We start from the raw sequence: 25,593 nt of genomic DNA on the forward strand, positions 1-25,593 counted from the left end.
TTGACGTCACTGCCCTATTCACATCAATAGACATACCACTAGCAAGGAAACAATGTCAGCACTACTAGAACAAGAACAATACTTGTCCAGTACTGCAGGTCCAGTCTCATTAATGCCTTATACAGTTACAGCAACAATTCCGTAATGTTATACTCTTCCTTTCGCAATAAATGCTAAAATTCCATTTGCTTTCTTTATTACCTGCTATACCTGCATACTAGTTTTCTGTGATTCATGTATGACGACAGTCATATCCGTCTGCATTGAAACACTCTGAAGTTTCTCTCCATTTAGGTAATTGATTGCCTTTCTATTCTTCTGACCAAAATGGATAACCTCACACTTATCCACTTTCATCTCCAACTGCCAGATTTTGGCCCATTCATCTAATGCATCCATATCCATTTGTAAATTTCTTATTTCTTTATTGCAACTTAGTTTCCCACTTACTTTGTTGTCTTCTGCAAATTTGGCTATTGTACCTCTATTCCTGCATTCAAATTGTCAATATATATTGTAAATAGTTGGGGCCCAAGGACTGAACCCTGTGGCATCCCACTAGTTACGTCTTGTCAACCAGCTTATCTGCTGAGATCTTTGCTGCACCTGGATTTATTTATCTCAGTAGTCTTCAGGCTAGATCCATCATCCAACACCTCCAAAAATGTATAATGCTCTGGAACACTTACCCATATCCCATCTGATTCCTAGTACTGCTGGAACATCAAATCTGAAGAAGGGTAATACCCAAAATAGTCCTTTCCTCCAGATGCTGCCTGGCTTGCTGTGTACATTCAGCCTCCTGTTTGTCTACCTTGGATTCCAGCATCTGCAGGTTTTTGACTCTATTCTTGATCTACATGGGTTCTTGACCCATGCGCACAACCCCTCCAACCCAAGCTTTCAAAAATTCTCGCCTTTATGTTTAAGTCCCTTCATGGGCACAGCCTCCCTCTCTCTGTAAGCTCCTCTTGGCCTGATACTGTTCCCTGTCCCACAAGTATTGAATTATTTTAATTCAATTCTACTGTACCCACGTCTTTGCTACCCCATTGTCAAGAAAGGTGTCAGTTCGTCCTCCACTGTCTGGAATTTTGACTAAAGACCCTATTCTTCTTCAACTCCTTTTCTTCCTGAAGGTAAGTAAAATGACTTAAAAATTTCTAAAGACCCCTTCACGACTTCAACATGCTGCAATATACTTTACAGCCAATTAAGTATTGAAAACACCATTGTAATGTTGAAAGCTTTTGTTTTAAATGAAATTAATCAGAAAAGGTTCAGAGAAGATCTATTATTTATGTTTTAAATGGTGAATAATTTTGAAACGGCAAGTTTCTACTAATTAGTTTGTCACTCACTAGACACCATAAATGTTACATTAATAAAACAACAAAAAGAAAAGTTAGGAAATAAAAACCAAAATAAGTGTGGATGCTGTAAATCAGAAGCAATAGCAGAAGTTGCTCTAGAAGCTCAGCAGGTCTGGCAAGAAGACCTGAGGAAGGGTCACTAGACCCAAAATGTTATCTATGATTTCTCTTCACAATGCTGCCAGACCTGCTGAGCTTCTGCAGCAACTTCTGCTTTTGTTTAAGAAAAGTTAGGAGTTTTGTTTTCTACATAGATGGTTACAAAGATATAAAATACTCTATCAGAAATAGTGAATAAATATTCATGAGGTCTTGACCCTGATTGCCTGGATTAGTGCACCTCCAACAACAAAGATCAACATCATTCAGAACAAAGCAGTCTGCTTGATTGGCATCTCATCCACCAACTTAAACATTCAATCCCTCCACCACAGATTAACAGTGGCAACAGGATGTACCATACACAACATGCACTGCAGCACTCATCAAGGTTGCTTCAACAGCAAAAAGGTTTAAACCCGTGATACCTACCACCTCAAAGAACAAGTAAAGCAATGTATAGGGACGTCACCGCCTTCAACCTTCTCTCCAGTCAACACAGCATCCTGACTTGGAGCTATATTGCCAATTCTTCACTGCTTGTGGATCCAGCCTTTGGAACTCACTTCTCAGCAGCACTGGACATATTTGCACTACATGGAATGCAGCAGTTCTAGTAGGTGACATCTTCTCATGGGCAATTAGGGATTGGCAACAAATGCTGGGCAACTGAAGCCAGGCAAAACCCGCATCCCATTTGAAAAAGTTAAAAGGAGAAAGAACATGAGTAAGAGGTTAGGTTTTTCAAACAGAAGGCATAAGAATGATTTGTCAAATGACCTCCTGCTGGTCTAATTCGACAAATATCAATATTATCATTGCAAAATACAGCTAGGATTTCGATGGCATTCAATACATTACTTTGTTCGGAATGTTACGGCTAAGTGACTATTCTCTGACTATTTAAAATCTCTTGACTTTCTCGATTGAGTTTATTGACAGGAGTTGTCAATGTTTGCACAATAATGGTCCATAACTTTGCATTTCCTGATGTATTTACATCTTTTGTGTGTAAGTATTTATCTTTAGTGGTTTTCAACATTTCTGACACCATGTCATTATTTATAACGGACTCTGCAGCTTCACCATAATTTTGCACAGCTCCTTCTCCAGCTACCACTCAGCTGGTAGAGTTATTAATCAGACTAATGTGTGTTGTAATCTTCTGAACTGAATAGCAGTACCATTACAAAAATGCTCTAATTACGGCCTCTGTATTGAAGGACTCAACAATTAACATGGCCAATTTTACTTAAGAACTAGGCAGGTCAAATGTGTGATTCCATCTTTTGCTATGGAAAGAAGGAAATTATAACTAGTTCACAACTAGGTTAATAGAGGAAGTTAGACTTGTACAGATCAGAAGCAATCTGATTGATTTATGTCCATAATGCAGATTGGCCTAATTAAACATTAAATCAGTTTCTTTGTCTGTTAATGTGTTGCAGCAGCAGAAACAAACTCTTGGGTCATTTTCAAATCCAAATTCAGATTTATTCGAATGATTACAGCTTTGTTTAATTAGGTCAGCATCAGCTATTTTGACATTTAATGGAAGTGCATTAAACATTGCTAAAAGCAGACAAGTTGAAGCTTTTCATCTTGCATGTTTCACGACTAGGATGCAATTTATACAGCATGATGTCTCATCTTAATGCATTCTGTGCTTAATTTATCATTGAAATGGTACAATGAAATGAACTCTTTTTCGTTAATCCCCAGGTTGAAAAATCTGTAAATTGGTTCTCCACTACTGTCTACTAAAACCTACATGGATATTGATTGCTTGGGTCTTCATTGGCATGGAAATGCAACAAGAATAGATGACTGTTAATCTTAGTTCTCAGACCAGGAAGGTAGAGCCTGATTGATCAGGATGTTACTGTCAGAATGAGGCAAAAATTAGCAGTTTCCATGATCCCTTTTTTCCATGAAAAAGATACAATGTTGATTTGCCTACATAAAATGGGGCCCTGTTTATTTGTGTCTGTAGCTTCTAACATGCAAACTGCATCACACTGTGAGCCTGAGTGATGATATGGTACTCGGTGGCTCAGGGGTTAGCGCTGCTGCCTCCCAGTGCCAGGGACCTGGGTTCAATTCTAGTCTCGGGTGACTGTCTGTGTGGAGTTTACAAATTCTCCCCATGTCTGCAGGGGTTTCCTCCGGGTGCTCCGGTTTCCTCCCCCAGTCCAAAGATGTGCAGGCTACGTGGATTGGCCATGCTAAATTGCCTGTAGTGTCCAGGGATGTTTAGGTTAGGTAAGTTAGACATAGGGGAATGGGTCTGGGTGGGATGCTCTTCGGAGGGGTGGTGTGGGCTTGTTGGGCTGAATGGCTTGTTTCCACACTGTAGGGATTCTATTCTGAGACTTCCGGTGTAATTCCAAGCACTATCTAAATTATTTAATAAATGATTTCCATAGCAGAATCACATCTAATGGTGGATATACTGCTCTAAGGATTGTAAACGTGGGCTGGTTGAGTGCGATCAGAATAGTGCCTGTTGCGAATGGCCAATGGGACATGTTGTTTAATATGTGCCTCAGGCATTAGGACATACAGCCCACATACCTGGATTACATGGGCACTGAAACTCATATATCACATTAGTCATCTACATGGTAGGCAAAACATATTTTTGACGTGACAGCAGCATCCTGTTACTAGAGAAAGTTAATTGTGGGTTTTCAACAAAGCAGCTACAGTAGACAGAAATAGTAGGAACTGCAGATGCTGGAGAATCTGAGATAACAAGGTGTAGAGCTGGATGAACACAGCAAACCAAGCAGCATCAGAGGAGCGGGAAAGCTGACGTTTCGGGTCTAGCTACAGTAGACAGCTACTTTCACCTGCTTTTCAAACTTTGAGACGCTTTCCACTTCCAGGGTAATTCAAGGTACTATGGGCACTGGTAGAAGTAGGCATTTTCATGACATTTTGTGATTTTTGACATTTGCCACTTTGATCCATGTAGCTGTTATCGTGCATGATAGTTTTGATACACCTTATGTCCAGCATCAAGCTTACTTGGTTAGCAGATGACTAGAGCTCTATTCATGAGGTTGCAAATAAGATTGAGCTTGTGGCTGTTAGAATTAGAGGAATATATTGGAGGAGATTATTGACCAAAATGTGTAGGTTTTAGTAAACAGTAGTGGAGAACCAATTTACAGATTTTTCAACCTGTGCATCAAGGATAAAAAGTTCATTTGATTGTGCCATTTCAATGATAAATTAAGCACAGAATGCATTAAGATGACAGCTCAAAGATAAAACAATCGCACAGAACATAGTGCAGACACAAATTATTTAGCTTAACAATAATTTACCTGTGTCTGTGCTCGACCCAAGTGTCCTCCAACCTTACTTCTTCTCACCCAATCATCATATGCTTGTATCCTTTTCTCCCTCATGTACTTTTCTCCTAAATGCATTTGTGCCAATCATTTCAGCCATTCCATATCACAGCAAATTCCACATTCCACATACCTGTAAGGTACATTGTTTATTTTTAAAAGGAAAATTCAATTCAGGCAAGCAGTTTTGTTTTATTCTTGAATTTGGAATCAAATGACAGCACAGAACTATACAAATGAAACATCTCTAGAAGTAAATCATTCACATCAAAGGTCCTTCATGTCACATATCTGTTCAAACAACTGGGAACTTTGGAACTCTACAGTAAGATAAGCATCAAGAATTTGGATTTTACTTTATTTTCCCATCTGCACAGTTGTCACTTGTGATTTTTTTTAATCTCTTTTCTTTTGGAGTAAATAACAAGGGTTGAATGTGGAATCGAATCTATCATCCTTTCTGATCACAGACCAACTGCAGCAGAACTGTTGCACAGAAGTGCAATTTTTGAGAATGAGCAAATGGAGACTGAATCATTTGTTAGGAGACGCCCAATTTTCCATATCATACAAGAACTTTACACTGTGCTGACATTTAGATGGAAAAGCACCAAGACTTATTTTTTGGGGCAAATCACATCTTGTTTCATAGCCAAGAAAAGAAACTAACTGCAATTAGGCGTGTGAGTTAAAAGAAAATATATGGAAATGAAAGGCTCTGTTCAAATGACCATGGTGAATGAGTCTTTGAAAGCACAAGCATGAGCAAGGGCTGACTTAATAATTTCTCAAAGTGCAGGCAAATTTAAAAATACGTTTTTAAGTTACTGCAGGTATGAGAGAGTGAACTGTTAATGTTCCAACTTAAGAACCAAGTAAATATCTGTTGCAGAATTTTGCTGGAAAGCAGCCAAGTAAGAAATTGCTCTGAACTCCAGCCAAGCTTATCTGAACAAGTAAAACTTACCTGAAATGGATGAGATGGGTAGAAATGGCTGAAATGCAAAAATCACCCTTTCTGAAGTCACAGATACAGCACAAAGTCTAGAGTCCCAAAGGGAAGTGGACTGGGTTACATTTGTAAATGATTCTGCGAGAGGTTTATATTGAAGTAATCATTCCTTCTATGATGGTTGTTTAAAAAATATTTTTAGGATATTTGAGTTTGGGAGAGTTGGGAATGAAATTCTTTCACCAAATAATTTCAGCAATTCATTTAATTGGACACAATTATCAATATCCCAAAGCTCCCTGAAGAATGATGGTGAACTCATAATTCATTACAATTTCAAACAAATCATCCAGCAAGTTTAGGCAAAAAAGAGAAACACCATGAATTGTGAATCTGCATAACTTGCTGCTCAATTTACCATCACCCTTCTATTTATCTTGCACAAGTGATATCTTGCACTCAATCTCTTGATATGTAATAATACATAACATGGAAATTAAATCAGGAAGTTAAGGCTAGTACTAAACAATGTAAGAATCCTTTTAATTGTATGATAATTGTTAATATGTTGTCAATCAGAAGAAAACAACTGTCAAATCTCAATCCTTTTAGTTTTTTGACTACAATCAGCCTCTCTGGATTTCTCTCCTGCTCTGTTATTCTGTTGCATTTTCCTCAATGCTTAAATCTCATTCATTAAAATAGCTGATTTTTGGCTACATTCTTGCCTCTATCTGTGGTTATAAACTTACACATTTCTAGCAGTTTACAGGACAAAACATTTTCAAGCCCTAGATAGCAGGAAAAGGTCTTGATTAGTGATGCATTACTGTGAGGTAGGTGTTCATATAAAATGTGGATTAATTTGTCCTTATGCCAACTTGTTGACTAAAATGATTGAAAGACTGCTTTCTTCTTGAAAGAAATGCAAATAGCTTCAATTTAATTAACAGATTAAGGGTACAAAATTCAGGTTTGTTGCATCACTAGATTTGACACTACAGAATGCTGAATCTCTCCAAGTGGCAGCAGCATTCAGCCACTGCACCTGTGATTCAGTGCAACTTCCCTTTGATGGCCTCTGCTTAAGAAGAGCAAGACATCCGTGCCATGTATTCTCTGTGAATGATGCTTGACCAGCTGCTAAGCACTCAGGCAGCTAGCATCTCAGGGCCACTTGGACTTGTAATCATTTACAAGAGGAAGCAGCACAAAATTTGCATGCTGCCTTCTTCCATCTTCAAACACTTCAAACTTTAGGTTTTATCTTGTGATTGAACCACTCCCTGTCTATTTATTCAAGCCCTACAGCATTGTGAGGAAGGTGTAAAATATTCTCAGGAGGAATTGGACAAGTGATTGGTCAAGAACATAGCAGATGGGATATGATTTGGAAAAAGATGAGGTTATCTATCCACTTTGGTAAGAAGAACAGAATGGCAGAATATTTCTTGAATAGTGAGAGGTTGGAAGGGGTAGATATACACAGGAACTTTGGTGTTCTGGTCCATAAGTCAGGTGCAGCAAGTTGTTAGGATGGTTAATGGAATATTAATCTTTATCACAAGGGGATTTGAGTACAGGAGTGGTGAAGTCTTGATTCAATCGTATAAAGGCTTGATTAGACTGCAGTTGAAGTACTATGTGCAATTTTCATCTCCTTATATAGGAAAGATATTATTGCCATAGGCCATTCACCGGACTTGGCCCCATGATTGCAAGACTGTGACATAAAGAGAGAGGAGAGATTGTGGAAACTGGGTCTCTATTCCTCAGAGTTTCGAAGAATAAGAAGTGCTGTCATTTAAAACCTTGAACTACTTAAAAGGATAGACATGGTAGATGCAGGTAGCTTGTTAGTTTAGAACCGGGGACACAATTTAAAAATAAAGGGGATGCCACTTAGGTTCAAGCTAAGGAGCTTTTTTTTTAACTCAGAAGACGGTGTACATTTGAAGTTCTGAGCCCCAAAGGGCTGTGGGAGCTCAGTCTTTGAGTATACTTAAAGTAGAGGTCGATAAATGTTTGATTATCAATGGTGTAAAAGGTTATGAAAATAGTGTGGTAAAAGGCATTGAAGTGTTGATCAGCCAGGATCATATGAAATGGGGGAGCATTCACAAGAGACTGAATGACCTACTCCTGTGCCTGTGTTCCTGACCAAGTTAGACTATTTCAGAGGGTAGTTAAGGTTCAACCACATTGATATGGGTCTCGAGTCACATGCAGGCCAGACCTGATAAGGGCAGCCGAAATCCTTCCTTAAAAGACATTAGTGAGCCAGGTGGGCTTTACAGCAATTGATGGTAGTTCCTCAAACACACTTACTTTCATAACATTTCTTAAACTAATGTAACCTCGATGGGATTTGGACGCATGTCATCAGAGAATTAACCCAGGCCTCTGGATTACTAGGACAATTATATTACCATTTCATCACTTTTTCACCTATGGAAAATAAATTCACTTCTCCCAGGAATATATCCAGGACTTGAGTGTCAGACTTCTGGCATTGATATCCTGATTCTGTGCTCCCGCAGCCTTCGAAGTGTCTGTCTGTGGAGGGTCTCCCAGTCCCCTGTGAGTAGACCTGATCCCTTTTGCCTTTTGCACTGTGGCCTTCAGCACTGCATCTGTGAGTCCAGCAGCTCTCTCTCTGACCTGCTGTACCATTAGTTACTTTCCTTCCTGCTCTAAATGTGCTTCCCAACCAGCTAATGAGCTGCTGAAGTTAGAATACAACTCTCAGAGGTGCAAACTGGCCTTAAGAAGTTAAGATTGACTTTAATTGGTGTTAGCCTTGCACAAAAGTTGACCTTCTGCTTAGAAAGCAGCCCTCAGCAGGGCAGTTAACGTTGAGTTTCACATTACTGCTATGGAAAAGATCAGAGCAAGAAGTACATGTGTATTTTTTCAGTACTTTTTTGAACCTTATTTAAATTTTAGCCCCTTTGTTTTAGATTCCCTTGTCAGAGGAAATAGTTTCTCTGTATTTAGTTTATCTAATCATTTTAAAAACATCAGTTAGATCAAACCTTTCAACCTTCTAATACCAAGGGAATATAAACCAGGTTTATGCAACACATCCATATAATTTAACTTCAAAGCAAATATCAATCTAGTGAATCCGTCATGTACGTCTCCAATATCAATATATCTTTCCACTAAAAAATTATTCCTATTCGTGCTTCCTGAATTAAACCGGATGATCTTCCATAATATTCACAAATCACTAAGGTAATCTCTGCTTTGTGGTTTCCTGCTCCCACCTATACAATTTACTGTATTTCCCAGCTCAAATAACTTAGATAGTGGTTACGTCAGTAAGCACTCCATTAAATCCACATCCTTCTTTCAAATTTGTACAACAATGTTGACAAAGAGTTAGCCTATTTGATGTTATACTGTGACTTAGACACCTTGGCAGAAAGACAGAGAGAAGCTTGTACGATCACAAGGGTTATGTATGATGATAAAACCAAATCATGTTCTTGTAAATAGTTGTAACAAAAAAGGTGATTATTTGATGTAAGGAATATTGGAGTTTGCTTCTGTTGGATAACACTTGGCATCAGGTAATTTCCTGCTGTTGAGGCTCAGAATTAGTTTGGATTGCTAGCCGCATGTGATGAGCACTGATTTTACTCAGACCACAAAAATGTTGGTAAATTGAAACAGATTAAATCAGTGCCTTTATCATTCTGCACCTGTGGTCCTCTCTGTGACGTATAAGCTGTAAACAACCATAACTATCTCTGATATACGTTGGAAGTTTGGAACATGAGTGGGCAACTCAGTCCATTGGGAATACTTCATCATTCAATTAGATCTGCATTAGCATCATCTACTTCAATGAACCTAGCCAATGGTAATACTGGGCAAGTGAGATCCCAAAATGAAATTCAGCGTGATACATCATATGTTTAATCTTTGCAGTTGGTTAATGTGGGTGTTTGAACATATTCACAAGGCTACAGGTGTTGTTTAATAACAGAACACAAGTTTATTACACAAAAGAAGAAAAAAACAAAGCCTTATTTAGAGAAGACAGTATGAAGGTTCTAAACACAAACATCAAATTTTCAATCTGTTTCCCAACATTATCCATTACAGAGACTCAATCTCAAAGACAAATCACTCCTATCCCAGTTTTTTAAAAATCTTTACTTAACTGAATTCTCCCAGCTTCTATTTCTTGAATTACAGAGACAATTTTAAGGTTCCTGTCAGAGTATGCTGCCATGAACCTTTTGTAATTCTGATGGCCTAAACTTTCTCCATTCTAACAACTTAAAAATTTCTATTTAAACTCTCCTGGCTTAGGAACTCTATAAACCAGAAGCCACTTTTACTGAAAATACATTCCCCTGAAATGACATAATCCCTCTACTGTGAGAAACTATTCTACCTTGTGAGCAAGACTCTGGATTAATCCGAGCTAAAAGTTTGAACGTTCTGTTCTGAGGTTAAAGCTAAGCTAATTGCCTTAATGGGGTTACCTGCCTGATTGTCATAAATCCAACAGTATAACTACTTTATCCATTATCACTACAGTTGTTCACCAAGGTATTTGACTGCAATCATATTTTTTCTTGGAACTGATGAACTTAGATCAAATGACTTCCAGCCCTGTTTAAAAAAAATGCCACCACAGAATTGCCCCACATCCATCTGCCTCTACTGTATTTCAAAAAACAAATCCAAGAATACAATCAATTGTATACCTTTCATCGCATGGTCAAAACATATTTCTGGTTCAAGCACAACAGAACGATTGTATATATGACTCTCTACTTTAAACTTATTATAGCAATTCCCGGCTGAGAATAATCGTCTCAACACAATATTCTAATGAAGCATAAAACTTCTCCTCTATTGTGCATTTTTAATGTTTACCATACAAACACTTTCCATCTGGTGCCAAATGGTTAGAGGCTTACAGCCAAAAGCAGGCCATAGGAACATTTCTCTCCTTCACCCTGAAAGGCAACAATACAGGATGAATGAAATGTATTTGAAATTATCCATGCAATAGCATTCACTAAGGACTAAACTGACAATAACTGTTAAATTTGGTGGGAAGGATTTTCTGAATCTGAGTCAGCATTATCTATTCAGCCAGTAGTAATATACATATTATCCTTTCAATGGGAAATGGTGGGCAGAAAATAAGCAGATGTTCCAGTAATAACATTTTATAATGTGTGCACATTCTGGCATTTCTGTGAAACTAATTTTACATCAACTTTAAAATAACATTGTGCAAAGTGCACTCCCCGTTGTATTATTGAACCATACACAGATTTAAGGTGATTCTCAAAAGAGCAACAGGCAATGCAAGAAAACTATTTTTTATACAGCAACTTGGGATCTGGAATGTGCTGTCTGGAAGAGCTGCCAAAGCAGATTCAGTCGTAACTTTTGAAAAGGAATTAGATAAATACTTGAAGAGAAATAAAAAAAAATTACAGGGCCATGGGCAAATGTTGGAAGAATGGAACTAATTGGATAGCTCTGCAAAAGAGTTGTACAAGTACTATGGGCTTTTGAGCTGTAACATTCTATGATTCTACATAGCCCAGGGATGTCTCAGACCTAAACTTCAGTGCTCAAGCTAAGAAAAGGAGATAAATTATGACTCAATGGGTAAATTTGAACACCTCACTCAATTTTACTTTCTGCTGAGTCCAATTAGACAATAAATGCAACAGGCATACAAATTGGGTGTACCAGATGAATACGGGTCAGAATAACTTCTCGTATGATGCATTGCAGTGTCATGGTGCCTGCTTAGTTGGCTGATTGCAACCAGGAAGATAGTTGAAGTTCTGCAGTTATCCTCAGCAACTCGAGCCTAAAGAGTTGATCTTGGTTGAGTGTTGCAGACTTGCCAATTCCAGAGTCCAGAACTGTGTGTTGAGGGTCGCACTAAAGCTTGGGGCAGCTGCCACCAAGGTGCAGTAGGAAAGACCACTGTCTGAGGTCTTTCAGCTGAAGTTAAATGGGGGTCCATTCAGTTATCGAACCCTCCTAGTGCCTCAAATTCAAGTAAATATAGTCTTGTATGTGTAAGAAGTGTCTTTAGTTTGTTTGGATAGTCACACTCCAATGTTTGTTTGTTTCCTTGATATGCTACTGTACAGAACTAAGCTGCATTTGTGACTTTGTATATATACAAAGATATTTATTAAGAATAAAGCATATTTTTGAATTTAAAATATCTTGAGCCTAAAGATGGAAATTCATAAGTCAGCAAAAGATTGTCTATGATTTCTGCTGTAAGAAAGAAGGAGCAACTTACATTTATTTAGCTCAGTTAAGGACCTCATTCAAAGACTCTTACAATGAGTGAAGTACTTTTTAAATGTAACCACTGTTGTAACAGGAAATATCACAGGGCATTTGCACGCAGCAACCTACCACAAACAGCAATCAGATAATAATTAAATTATCTGTTTTAGTGAAGTTTGAGGATTAAGCACTGGCCAGGAGTACACTGTTCTCTTGCAAAGTAATGTCATAGGGTCCTTTACATCCACATGAAAGGACAGAAGGTCCTCAATTTATCATTTCATCACCCATAACATTCAGGACTCCCTCAGCATTACATTGGAGTATCAGCCTTCTTTTGCATTCAAGTCTCAGGAGTGGGACTTGAACCCCCAACCTATGATTCAATAATGAGAATGCTGCTGGAAGTGTGTATATTTAGATATTAGCTGGGGAAAGAATTGAATTATTGTGCAGTCTCTCCCCAGTCACACACACTCAACACCTAGGTTAATGCATTAAAAATGGCCATTTCAATGAGTAATTGTGGAAACACATCAAAGTTTGAATCTATAATCTCAGGAAAGAAAGAGAAATAGACAGCAAAATATTATTGAGACAGGAAGGCGATTTATCTTATTCATTGGCTTCTTCATTAAGACAACTGATTATGTTTGCCACTTCACGCCCCTGGAATAACAAGCAATATTTTCTTCAGGCACTGCTGCCATCTCCATAATATTTCCTATACTCTATATTAAGGTGAGGAATCATTGCCAGCATACATATTGACTTACATGGTCCTAGGATAACTACAATTTCATTTGGTGGCAGAAGTCTTGCCTTTGATCAGAGTTTATGGTTTTCCACTCCCAAAGATTCAATACAAGATCTAGGCTGATACTCAAGTACTGTATTAAAAGTATGCTGCGTTGTCAGTTGTTCTTTCTTTTGAATAAACTGCTAAACTGCAGGTTTTTTTTTGGTTTTTGTTGAAGAGTTTAGACCTGAAACGTCAGTTTTCCTGCTCCTCTGTTGCTGCTTGGCTGTGTTCATCCAGCTCTATACCTTGTTATCTCTTCTGCCAAACTGCAGCCTTGTTTGTTCTCTCAAGTGTTTATAAAATATTCCACGACACTAGTTTAGGAAAAAGAGCTGCAGTGTTCTCCCTGGTGTCTTGATCAATACCTATCCCTCACCCAATATCATGAACAACCAGATAGCTGGTCATTTATTCATTCCTGTGTGATCTTGCTGGACACAATTAACTGCTGTGTGCTACATAAATGTAAGATTTTCCATCTCCAGCTTGGCATTGTTATGAAGTGAAAGGGAAATGAGAGAAAGAAAGAGAAGTGAAAGGGAGTGGGGGAGAGTAGTAATCTTCCAAGAATCCTTAGAATCTGGAAAAATTCTAGAGGATTGGAAAACTGCCAATGTTCAAAAAAGGAGAGCGACAAAAGAAGGGTTCCAACCCAAAACATCAGCTTTCATGTTCCTCTGATGCTGTCTGGCCTGCTGTGTTCCTCCAGCTCCACGCTGTCTTATCTCTGACTCCAGCATCGGCAGTTCTTACTATCTCCAACTTTGGCCAGTTAGCTTAACATCTGTCAAGGGCAAACGTTAATATTTACTATAAAGGATGTAATCGTAGAGGATTTAGAAAAACGTAATATAATCATTTAGAGTCAGAATAGCTTTATGGAATGGAATCATGCCTGAAATGTTTGTTCAAATTCCTGAGAAGGTTCCATGCAGAACAGGTAAAAGGAAACCAGTAGATATAATTTGTTTGGATTTCCAAAGGTGTTCAATAAGGCACTACACATAAGGCTATTTAGTAAGTTACAAACAACATAGTGTTGGGTAGAGGATTAACTAACCAATCAAAATCATAAAATTAGGATAAAAGGGGCATTTTTAAGATGGAAAATTGTAACTAGTGGAGTGCCAAAGGGATCAGTGCTGGGGCCGCAGTTACTTATAATATGTAGAATAAGTTGGATGAAGAAGTGAATGTATTGTTGCCATATTTCCACATGACACAAAAATAAGTGGAGATACAAGTAGTGAGAATGCCATTCGGAGTCTAAAATGTGGAAAAATGAGAGGTTATGCAGTTTGGCAAGAAGAATAACATAACTAAATATTATTTTTGAAAAGACTAAAAGAAATGCAGATACTGAAAATCAGAAACAAAAACAGAAACTGCTGGAAAGTCTCAGCAGATCAGGCAGCACCTGTTTAGAGAAATCAGAATTAATGCCCAGGTTGGGCATTTACCAGTTGAAGTTTAGGAGAATGAGAGGAAACCTTACTGAAACATATAGTGCTGAATCTTTTGGTGTCTGAGCAAAATTTGTGTCAGAATTGGGTAACAAGTGATGAAACTTGCTCCATCTTTTATGCAATAAGTGATATTGTGATATTCTCACTCGGTAGTGACGAGTTGCTATTACACGATGATTATTAATTGTTATGTGTCTTGTTAACAGCCAACAGTTATTCAGTGTTCCATCTTACCAAACTCGCCAAAAATGCTCAATTTTGTGAAAACTTGATAAGAAAACCAGAGCTAACACCTGGCAAATTCAGCTTGTGACTTTCTCTGAATGGCCTCTACGTTGAAAACTGGAGACCTGCATCACAGGGCACTTGTCAGGGGCACCAGTTACATGCATCCATGGCTGTAGGCATCTGACACATGACAACTTCTGAACCCTCATGACTCATCTCTGAACTACTTGCAGGAAGTCTCCGTACATCAAAGCTCCACCTCAGTCTGCACTGGCAATTATCATTGTAATGTTGCTACAAGGATACTGTGTACTCAGTATTCAATGCAGCTCATGAACTGGACAAGGCTGGATCTCCAGTCTGTTCACTTGCTCTCTAAGTGCTCACTCCATCTGAGCTACCTGAATTCTCACAGCACTCCTTTGCCTTGTCTTTTCACCCCCTCAGCCAGAGATACCAGGCTCATATTACTGATATATTGGCGTGCTGTTTAGCATAGACACAAAGCCAGGACATTTGTCATAGTTGTCAGCCGCTTCAGTTCTATCAAGGTGCCTTCACTCAGGAATTCCAGGCACAGTAAGTCAAGGGCAGCCTCTGTTACCTGTCCAGCCTCTGCTTGGGATCATCAGAGTCAGGATCCTGGCCTCCTAAGGGTGAGGACCTGAAAAGACAAGCAGTACACCATCCTTGTTAACTCTTTCTGCCTTATTATAGACTGTTTTCCTCCTGCAGTGTGATAGAGACAGACATTGAAAATGGGTGGCATAGCTATTTCTGTTGATGCAGGCAGGGAGGCGATGTTGCAGGCAATAGTGTGAATGGTAGGATACCCTTGACAGGACCTGGGTACAAGAGCAGAGAATAGAGAATAGAGCTAGTCAGAGAAGATGGTGAAACTTATCCTGGTGGCATGGAGGGGTCTTTGACATTCTTCCCACTGTAATGGGCATTCCTCCAGATGGCTGAGACTGCTTTAACCCCGGTGGCAACCTTGGACCAGATTAGCATGGTTAGAGGCTGTCACCTCCATGCTGGTCCTGGTGGAGGAGGATGTCCTGAGTCGGCAGCACCCAATCCAGCAGAGTGGGATACTGTTTTCCTCCTGTCTGCTATGTCTGGGGCAGACTTCAGCATTCATGTAAGGCAGGTCTGGATTGACAGTGCTTCCCTGCATGCACATTGAGCACAAGGGGTGCTGGTGATTTCCAAGGTATTGACTGAGTGTGAGTTGTTCAAGGAGTGCCAAATGGCCAGATGGTGCAGGATCGGACCGAGAGATGCCATACATGCTTGGTAGGTAATTAATAAGCCAAAATGAAATACAGAAATTGATGGAGAAACTCAGCAGGTTAAACAGCGCCTGTGGGAAGAAAGCAGAGTTAATGTTGTGAGACTGGTGATTCTTCATCAGACTTGTTAGCAGGTGGAAGAAGTGGTATTTATGCTGAAGCTGAGTTTGGGTGTGAAGAGCAAGGGGAGAGGTGAGCAGATAGGTGGAGACAGAGCCCAGAGAGAGAAAGAGAGTTATCAAGGAGGCAGGTAAACAAAGAAATTATGGATAGCAGGTCAGAACAGAAGAAACGCTGAATAAGAGATAATCAGAGCTAAGAGTAGGAGACAATGGATGAGCTGTATTCAATGCAATCATATAATGTAATAACGAGCCTATGAGTACGTGAGAATCGATGACTGCGCTAAGAGCAACCTATGTAATAACAGGACCAGGTATGGGGTGGGTAAAAAAGCGTAGAAGGATGGAATCAGGTTCAAAAGTTATTGAACTCAATGTTGAGTCCTAGTGGCTGCAAGGTCCCCAAGTGGAAAATGAGATGCGGTTCTTTGAGCTTGTGCTGAGACTCACTGGAACACTAAAGCAGTCCTGCAACAGAAATGTTATCATGACAACACAGTGTTGAAGTGGCAGGGCATAGGAAACTCAGGGTCATTTTTGTGTACAGAGCTTGGTAGGTGTTTTACAAAGTGGTCACCCAGTCTGCATTTCACCTCTCTAATGTAGAAGAGACCACTGTGTGAATAGCGAATACAGTAAACTAGACTGAATGAAGTACAGGTAGATTGCTGCTTCACCTGGAAAGTATATCAGGGGCCTTGGACAGTGAGGAGGGAGTAGGTAAATGGGCAGGTATTACACCTTCTTTCATTGTATAGGAAAATATGGGTTTCAGGAGCTGTAAGTTTGAGACATTGTATTGTAGGTCTCTACTAACTCACTCACCAGCTCACTATATTCCTAATACCACATTCCCATTCATTCATTCATAGCCCTTTACTAACTCACTGTTTACTGTAACATGTTTTCATTCATTCATAACATTGCGATTTTTATAGTGCATTTTACTATTGTGAGATAGACTAAATTAAAACATTCCTTCCAAACCTATTACTGCTTGTTCACACTTTCAACCTTACCAGACTTATTTACATCAAAAACTACCTCTGAATAAATATTAAAGACTACTAACCTATTCAGAAACAAAACCCTCACCACCATAGTGTCATTACGACCCACCCAAAACTATGGAAAAATTATAATATTTATCAGCCCTTACCAACTGTCTCTCAGGGCGTGAATAGATTACAGAACATCAAGCAGTTTCCTCAACTAGAATGTACTAGTTAAATACATATTAAACTTACCATCAAAACAGCACTTCAGTGAAATTGTATGAAGAATGAAACTCACACCAGCAAATAGTAAACAAAGTCTCATGACACAGCTGCAGTAATCAGTTTAATATCCTTTTTACTTTTATTTAGTGCATGTATAATTTCTAACTTATTTAGATAATATAGGTCGAGTATTTTTACTAATATTTACTAACTTAAAAGATCAAAGGACTAACACCTCCTAATTGTGCAAGCAGACCAGACAGACACTATAATCTGGGGAGCAGCCAACAATTAGCAAATGTTTAAACAATCTCCTGCTTTCCCAGGACAGATGTCACACAAACTTCTGTGTATAATAGGTAAAACTGTGTAGCACTGAAGTGATAGAATTTTAATGTATGTAAGAACTGTGCATAAAGAGACTACTGTAAGAACTGTACTTCAGGATTCCATCGCCGCCTTTAACTGTGCCACTGCAGATGCTGAATAAAGAGGTTATTTTCACCATTCACTGATTGCAGTCATTATTTGAAACACGATCCCACAACTGGTCATAGTCGGCAGGGTTGCTGGGGACGCCATCTAAACTGACCATTCACTGACAATTCTTCGAGGGTGAGAAGCTTCCTTCTTAGAGTTGTGATCTAGTCCCTGAAGCGATCCTGAATCTTTCGTGAATGGGCCATTTTTTCGAATGCCCCCGCGTCCAGACCTTGAGAGCTCCAAATCAGCAGGGAAATTGCCGACGACGAGTATATTCGGGTGACCATGAGTGACCCCAGTAAGCTACCTATGACTTCCGAAGGAGGGCTGGCCCCTCCTGACAAAACCAAGGTAGGAATGCTATGGCAGTTACAGAGCAACCTTGAGGTACAGATCTTGTTTGGGAAGACCCAAACCAAAATCGGGCAGAAGTATAATAAGCCCCAAGGATAGTGGACCTTAGATGACATGAAATGGGTCTGGGGAGACACCACCCGACAAAAAGATAACGACAGAATTAAATAGTCCCTTGCATTAATGGGACAAATTCGCCCGAAAAATGAAAGGATGTCCTGATCAGTCCATGATCATGAAGTAACCAACCTCAAAGAGCATTTAAAGGCAGTGCATCCACAGCTGCAAAAAGCAAGAACAAAACAGGAAAAAGCTGACCTTAAAAATCAGGAGTTCCAAAAGAAAACAAGAAACTGATGGAAGAGATAACAGTCTTGTCAGTTGCTTCCCTGGTTTCCAAGCCCATACAGAATTTGTATCCAATTACCCCCGACATCCAGGAAGTGGTTCAGCAAAACAAGCTATCGCCCTTGGGAAACAGAGGAATGAAAGTCGGAGATAATAGGAACTGCCATGCTAGAGTCTGAGATAACAAGGTGTAGAGCTGGATGAACGCAGCAGGCCAGGCAGCATCAGAGGAACAGGAAAGCTGATGTTTCGGGTCTGGACCCTTCTTCAGAAAAATGAAAGTGATGGGTCCTCTAGCAGTGAAAGTGATGAGGGCTGTATGTCCCCGGCACCATTTTTACGACCCCTTAAAACCAAAAAAGTAAAAATGGACAAAGTGGTCAGGCAAAGGTTAGAGGACGGCACTGAGGTGAATGTTCCAGTGAAATGGACTGAAATGCACATTGTGCATGAACCTGTGACCTCTGAAAACATAGACTGTTGGTCTAAAGAAATGCCTCACCTAAAGAATGAAGACATGGAAAAGCCTAGACCGGTTAAGGGGACTAAACATGCTCCATCCCCGGCTTGGGGTACAGATTCTGAGCGTGATTAAAACTAAAAGAGAAGGGCGCCTTCTCCATGAGGCAGTCAAAGGTGCCCTTTAACAGGAACTGCAAGCTGGCTGGACAGCAATAAAACATTGGTTACAGGGGTATAGTCTGCCTAAGACTTATTGGACAAAAGTCACAGCTTGCAGTCAAAAAGCTACAGAGGAAGTCCCAGAATATGAGGAAAGGTTAAGGATGATCTTGAAAGGGTATGCAGGAGTCCCAAGTGTGCACGATGACAGGGATTTTGAGAATTGCATTTATGCCCTGCTGAAGTCTGCTTTTATGGCCGGACGTAAACCTAAGCTTATAAAGATGCTAAAGCTCACTAAACCAGACTGGGACCAGAGGGGTACTAATTATATTGAACTGGTTGACCAAGCCCACCAGCTCGACTGAGATATGGGCACCAAATTGTGAGCCCTACAGACGGGACAAATGGGACAGACCCCCAGTAACCCTGAAAAGATCCAGGACAAACCCCCAGGGAAGTGTTACGTCTGTGGGATGGAAGCCCACTGGGCAACAGCTGCTGAAGATGACAAAAAACTGAGAGAGCCCGCCCCATGCCCTTCTGCGCTCCTACTGGCTTTATTCCAGCAGAGGGGAGACGGACTGTATGTGACCATGAGGGCGGGCGACCTAGACATTGAGTGCCTTTTGGACACAGGAGCAGAGTTGATGTGTCTACCCCGGAGGTATGAGACCAAACTCGTGCCAGACGGAACAGTGAGAATAGCTTACGGAGTGGAGCTGATAGGATCGAAAATAAAAGGACCAAACCCACGCACATTGAATTCGGCCCCAACGAGTTAGTAACCTTTGTACGGGTAGGACATGTAGCCCAGCTACTCCTCGGAATGGATATCCTCACCCAACTAAATTCGTCTTTACATTTCAATGATGGACAGATAATGTGATTTATCAGATCTCCACAAAGGGAAGGATTGAAAGACCACCCCATTTGGTTTAAAGACAAAGATGACTGCGGGTTACTGCAAATAGAACCTGTGACTTTCACAGGAACACCTCCACCTTGTACCAAACAGTATCCCATCAGCCCAATGTCTATTGCAGGAATCTCCCGATTACATAGACAATAGAGGAAAAAGCGATCCTGGTAACAACCCACAGCACCTCTTACAGCTCAGTGTGGCCCATGTGAAAGGCAAGTAGGGAATGGCAATTAACTAAAGATTACAAGAAAGCCAACAGTGCATTGATGAAAAGGTCCCACAAGTAGCTGACCTCTCTATGATATTCAGTGCCTTAACACCAGACCACAAGTGGTTCTGAATCACAGAATCCCCACAGTGTGGAAACAGGCCCTTTGGCCCAACAAGTCCCCACCAAACCTCAGAGCATCCCACCCAGACCCATTCCCCTGTAACCCACCTAATCTACACATCCCTGAACACTACGGGCAATTTAGCATGGCCAATTCACCTAACCTACACATCTGTGGACTGTGGGAGGAAACCCGAACACCTGGAGCAAGCCCGCGCAGACACATGGAGAATGTACAAACTCCACACAGACAGTCGCCAGAGGCTGGAATCCAACCCTGGTACTGTGAGGCAGCAGTGCTAACCACTGAACCACCATGCCAGCCTCAGTCACAGATGTGGCTAACGGCTTCTGGTCAGTATCCCTAGCACCTGAAATCCAGTAGTGGTGTGTCGTTACTGTGCGGTAACAACAGTACACATGGACCCGACTCCCACAGGGATTCCACAACAGACTGACTATTTACCATATAGCCTTACAAAACCACCACCACGAAATGCTGCTAACCGAATCAGTTATCATTCAATATGTGGATGATATACTGATAGCTTCAGAAACAGAAAAGCAACATGAGATAGACTTTAAGACCCTCCTAAACCACCTGCAACAGAAAGATCCTAAGGCCAGTATTGAAAAGGCTCAGATCGCCCAGAAAGAGGTAGTCTGTCTCGGACAGAAAATCTCCCACGCGATAAAGGGAAATCGCCCAAAGTCAGACTGCAGCCATACAGGCTGCCAAACAGCCTACAGCAACTTGAGAACTGAGGGCTTTCCTGGGTCTGTGTAACTTTAACCGGTGCTGGGGAAAAGGGTGAAGTTAGCCAATTAGCTCAGACCCAGACAGACATCCTGAAGGGGAAAAAGGACTCGAAAGAACAAAACAGGAAGAAGCATTCCAGGACCTAAAGGAGCACTTTGTTCCGCACCAGCACTCGGGAACCCCATTATTCGAAAACGCTTTACATTATTTGTCCACAAGAAGGAGGGCTATATGACAGCGGTGCTGGCCCAGGAACACGGGGACAGGTTGAGATCCCTGGTATTACTCAGGGAAATTGGACAATTTCGCCTTTGGATGGGGAAGCTGTTTGAGAGCAGTGCCAGCTATATGCATGGCAGTGGAAGTTACCGCAAGTCTGGTGATGGATCAGAGATTAACAGATAAATGCTCACATGCCGTACACACTTTGCTCTGTCGGAACAGAGTGTCCCAGGTAAATGTGGCCCGGTGGACCCAATGGATAGCAGTGCTAGAAGCCCTTAATCTACAAATAGTTTGTGCAAGCCGGTCAATCCAGCCACACTATTCCCAGTGCCTGCAGAAGAGGAAGAAGATGACCATGAATGTGCTGGAATCCTGCAGGAGTTGAAGGACAATAACCAAACAATGCATCAGGCTTTGCAAAATCTACATCTCATCCTTTACACCGACAGATATTCTTTCATGAGAATGATATAAAGAAAACCAGGTGGGCTGTCATGACACTCCACACTGTCATGACACCGGGAAGCCTACCGTACCCTCCCCCCCCACACCCTCAGAGCATCGGCACAGTAAGCGGAATTACGGGCTCTGACTGAAGCCTGCAGAATAGCAGAGGATCAGTCTGCCAACATTTACATGAACTCCCGCTATGCTTTTGGAGTTGCCCACTACTTCAGCCAACTATAAAAACAGTGTGGATCCTTATCGGCTGCACATGCCCCCATCAGAAACAGGAAAGAAGTCAAGGACTTGCTGGAGACTCTCCAGCTGCCCAAAGAAGTGATCATATTAAAGTGCAAACCACACACTAAAGATAACACCATGGAAGTCCAGGGTAATGCCCTGGCAGATCAGGCAGCTAAAAGAGCTGCCACCAATCACTCCTGCCAAGAACCTCGAGCACACATCTGCTGGCTTGACATTAGGATAACAAATCAAAATCTGCAAACAACATAGAATGAATGTTCACAAGAGGAGAAATGGGAATGGATCAATAATGGACAAAGGCTATGCAAAGATGGAGTTTGGAGACATTGGGAATCAAATTGACCAGTCGCACCCACTGCCTTGATGCCACATCTGGCACAACAAATCCACTCACGGGGACATTTGGGGCCTGAACAGATGACAGCCCGCTTCCAGCACAGCTGGTGGGGACAAGGTTTTAAAAGATATGCTCAAGAGGTAGTGGACCGCTGCCTCACTTACCAGAAGAACAACCCCAGAGCCAAAGTGCAAGTTCCACAACTGAAAGCACTGGTGCCTCCAAAGGCCATTCTAACACTTGCAAGTTGGTTATTTCCTGCTCCCATGCTGTCAAGGTTACTCAGATGTCCTTGTAATTGTGGACAAGTTTTCCAGATGGGTCGAAGCTGTTCCCGCAAGAAAGGCCACAGCCAATCACGCAGACAAAGTACTATGTAAGGACTACAGACCCCGATGGGGGCTACCCACCAGCATTTGCTCGGACCAGGGAATCCAATTCACTGGAACAGTGTGTCAAGACGTTTGCCAGTTATTGAGGATTGACTGGAACTTTCACTGTCCCTATCATCCACAACCATCGGGGCAGGTGAAAAGAATGAATCCGACTGTGAAACAGTGATTGGCTAAGTACCACCAGGAGGGAATACTCTAACCCCAGGCTTTACCAATAGTTCTGTGCAGTGTCAGGGCTACCTCCAACTAAATGACAGTTCTGAGTCGACTTGAAATAGTGACAGGCAGGCCAATATCCCTATGCGGGGCACTAGACCTACAGAGAGCTGACTGTCATCTTATAGGTGACGCCCTGTTGTCTTACTGCCAAGCACTAACAGATGTTGTAAGTTCTGCCTCCTCACAGGTATCGGCTGCCTGGGAAGACCCGCCAGAGAGGGGTCACGACATCATACCAGGCGAATGGGTTCTTGTGAAAAAGATCTACAAGGAACCTTTAGGCAGGAAGTGGGACAACTATACCAGGTGCTGCTGATCACTCAGTCAGTTGTCAAGGTCTAAGGAAAGAAGGCCTGGGTTCCCACCTCCCACATTAAATGGACATCCTACAATACAGCGGAACCAGAGACTGACTGACCACCATGGTGTTTCTATCATTGTTGTGGGAGGGGAGGGAAGGGGTTAGTGCAGAAGTGTGGGAGATGGGTTGAACACAGCTAAGGGCCCTGTCGACCAACATAGTGGGAAATCCTCAGTTGAGGAAAAAGATGGACATTTCTGAAATTCCCCTATGGCATGTGGCATCATCAGAACAGATGTGACGGAGACAGAAAGATGAATGTGACGCAGTCCTTACAGGAAGCAGGGTGTGAGAATGTATAGTTGAGTTAACTGTGGGAGTCGGTTGATTTGTAATGGATATCGGCGGCCAGCCTATCCCCAGAAATGGAAACAGAGACGTCAAAGAAGGGAAGGGAAGAGTCAGAGATGGACCAGGTGAAAGTGAGAGCAGTGTGGAAATTGGAAGCAAATTTGATCAATTTTTCCAGTTCGGAATGAGAGAGGGAAGCAGCACCAATGATGTCACTGATGTATCAGAGAAAGAGTTGTGGAACGGGGGCCTGAGTAAGATTGGAACAAGGAATGTCCTACATACCCGACAAAAAGACAGGCACAACTGACACCCATGTGGGTACCCTTGGCTACACCTCTGACCTGAAGAAAGTGAGAGGAGTTAAAGGAAAGGCTGCTCAAAGTGAGGATGACCTCGGCCAGATGGAGGAGGCTGGCACTCAACCTCCATACTATAGAGGTCAGTACACCAGACAACGACAGCACCACCTTTGTTAGCAGGCTTGATGACAAAGTCAGGATTGGATCTGAGAGCAGAGTATAGTCAGTTCCAAGATAGTTTTGAATGTGGGTCATAAAGTATATTCAAGGCTGAGATAGATAGTTTTCAATCATTAAGGGATTCAAGGATTTTGGCATAAGACAGGAAAGTTGAATTGAGGAGTATCACTTCAACCACGGAGCAGACTTGATGGGGCTGAATGGCCTACTTCTGCTTCTACATCTAATGGTCTTTGGGAGTGTATTTGCATTATTGTGTTTGTATATGAATATATATATGTATCCATTATTAATATGTAGTGTACAGGAAATTATACGAGAGAATTGCCCAGAGAGGTTGAACTTTACTTTTATATAATGCTATATCAAGCAGGCAGGCAGGCAGGCAGGCAGCAAAAACCTTTGCATATTCCTCGAAAAGGATATAAGTAGCTTTGAGTGACAGGCAGCTAAGGCTCAAGAACTTAACATTCTAATGGAGCACTAGACTACAGCTACTTCAGCTGCCAGTCAGCTTAGTTTTGTATCAATCCTGACTGAATATTGTGGTGGTGGTGGTGTTCTGCAGCACATTAGGGGAATTCGGTTGCTATGGTAATATGCAATTTTACAAAAATATCACGGTCTGGAACTGTAAATAATGGTGGTAGACTTTCTTCTCATCATATGGCTAACCAGCAATCTCTCCCTCTCTTATCACCTGCTAATGGGTTATGTTGAAAAGATTTGCAAACTGATAATCAACCTGTTTTGTCTTGTTATGCGCACAACTTTCTTGTTCATTAGGCCATTGGATAGGAATTGAATGTGCAAACTTCGGCTCAGAGACAGGAATGCTAATCCCTACATCAAAAAAAAGTGCCATCATTAGGGAAGGCTTAACTTCTCCTATTTTTTTCAAGTATGAAATAAATTTTTCTTAGCATTTAAATATTTCCCTACATCCTTAAAAAAAACCAAATTTAAGGCCAAGAATTTGGAGTGAAATGATCAAGATCTCAATGCCCGGAGACTTCCCATTTTAAATTTGCATTTTAAATTTTCATGTTATATTTAAACAAAAAAGGTCTCTTGAAAAACAATGACATGTTAGGTTTTCGTTTTGTTCTTTAGTGAAGTAGAAAAGTTATTACAGAATTTGTACACAACTCTAATATTAAGACTGAAACCTATTAAAAAGAAAACGAGGACTGACAAAGGCAATAAGTCAATACACTCTTCAAATAGATGAAAGTGCCACAGAAGATAGTAATAAGGCAGAAATCTGTTATCGTACATATAAGAAATACATTTTACATTCATACTTAGGAGCTTGCAGTATCTGGAGGGAGGATTCAATTCATTTGCGTGCCCTGTTCCTAGAACACTGCAACTGGGTTAGTCAAAAATAAACATAGAATAATGTTCTATTTTGTGTGTTGAGAAATAAATTGAACTGACAATTTAAAGTTAAATATTCAAAGCATGTTGGTTAAAACATGTGCCCAAAGGCAATAGGTTTTCTCCATAGCATTGAAACATTTATGTAATGCATGACAAATGCGTGTGT

The 25,593-nt window shown here is 41.0% G+C and overlaps 1 protein-coding gene across 1 annotated transcript in view; it reads left to right on the forward strand.

Moving 5' to 3' along the window:
* The window catches only part of prkn (parkin RBR E3 ubiquitin protein ligase), a 451,923-nt gene that overhangs the window by 233,964 nt on the left and 192,366 nt on the right, over window positions 1–25,593 (forward strand). The gene's annotated exons all lie outside the window — the stretch shown is intronic.

This window comes from Rhincodon typus, chromosome 9 (genome assembly GCF_021869965.1).
Source record: "Rhincodon typus isolate 14 chromosome 9, sRhiTyp1.1, whole genome shotgun sequence".
In the NCBI taxonomy this organism is placed as follows: domain Eukaryota; kingdom Metazoa; phylum Chordata; class Chondrichthyes; order Orectolobiformes; family Rhincodontidae; genus Rhincodon; species Rhincodon typus.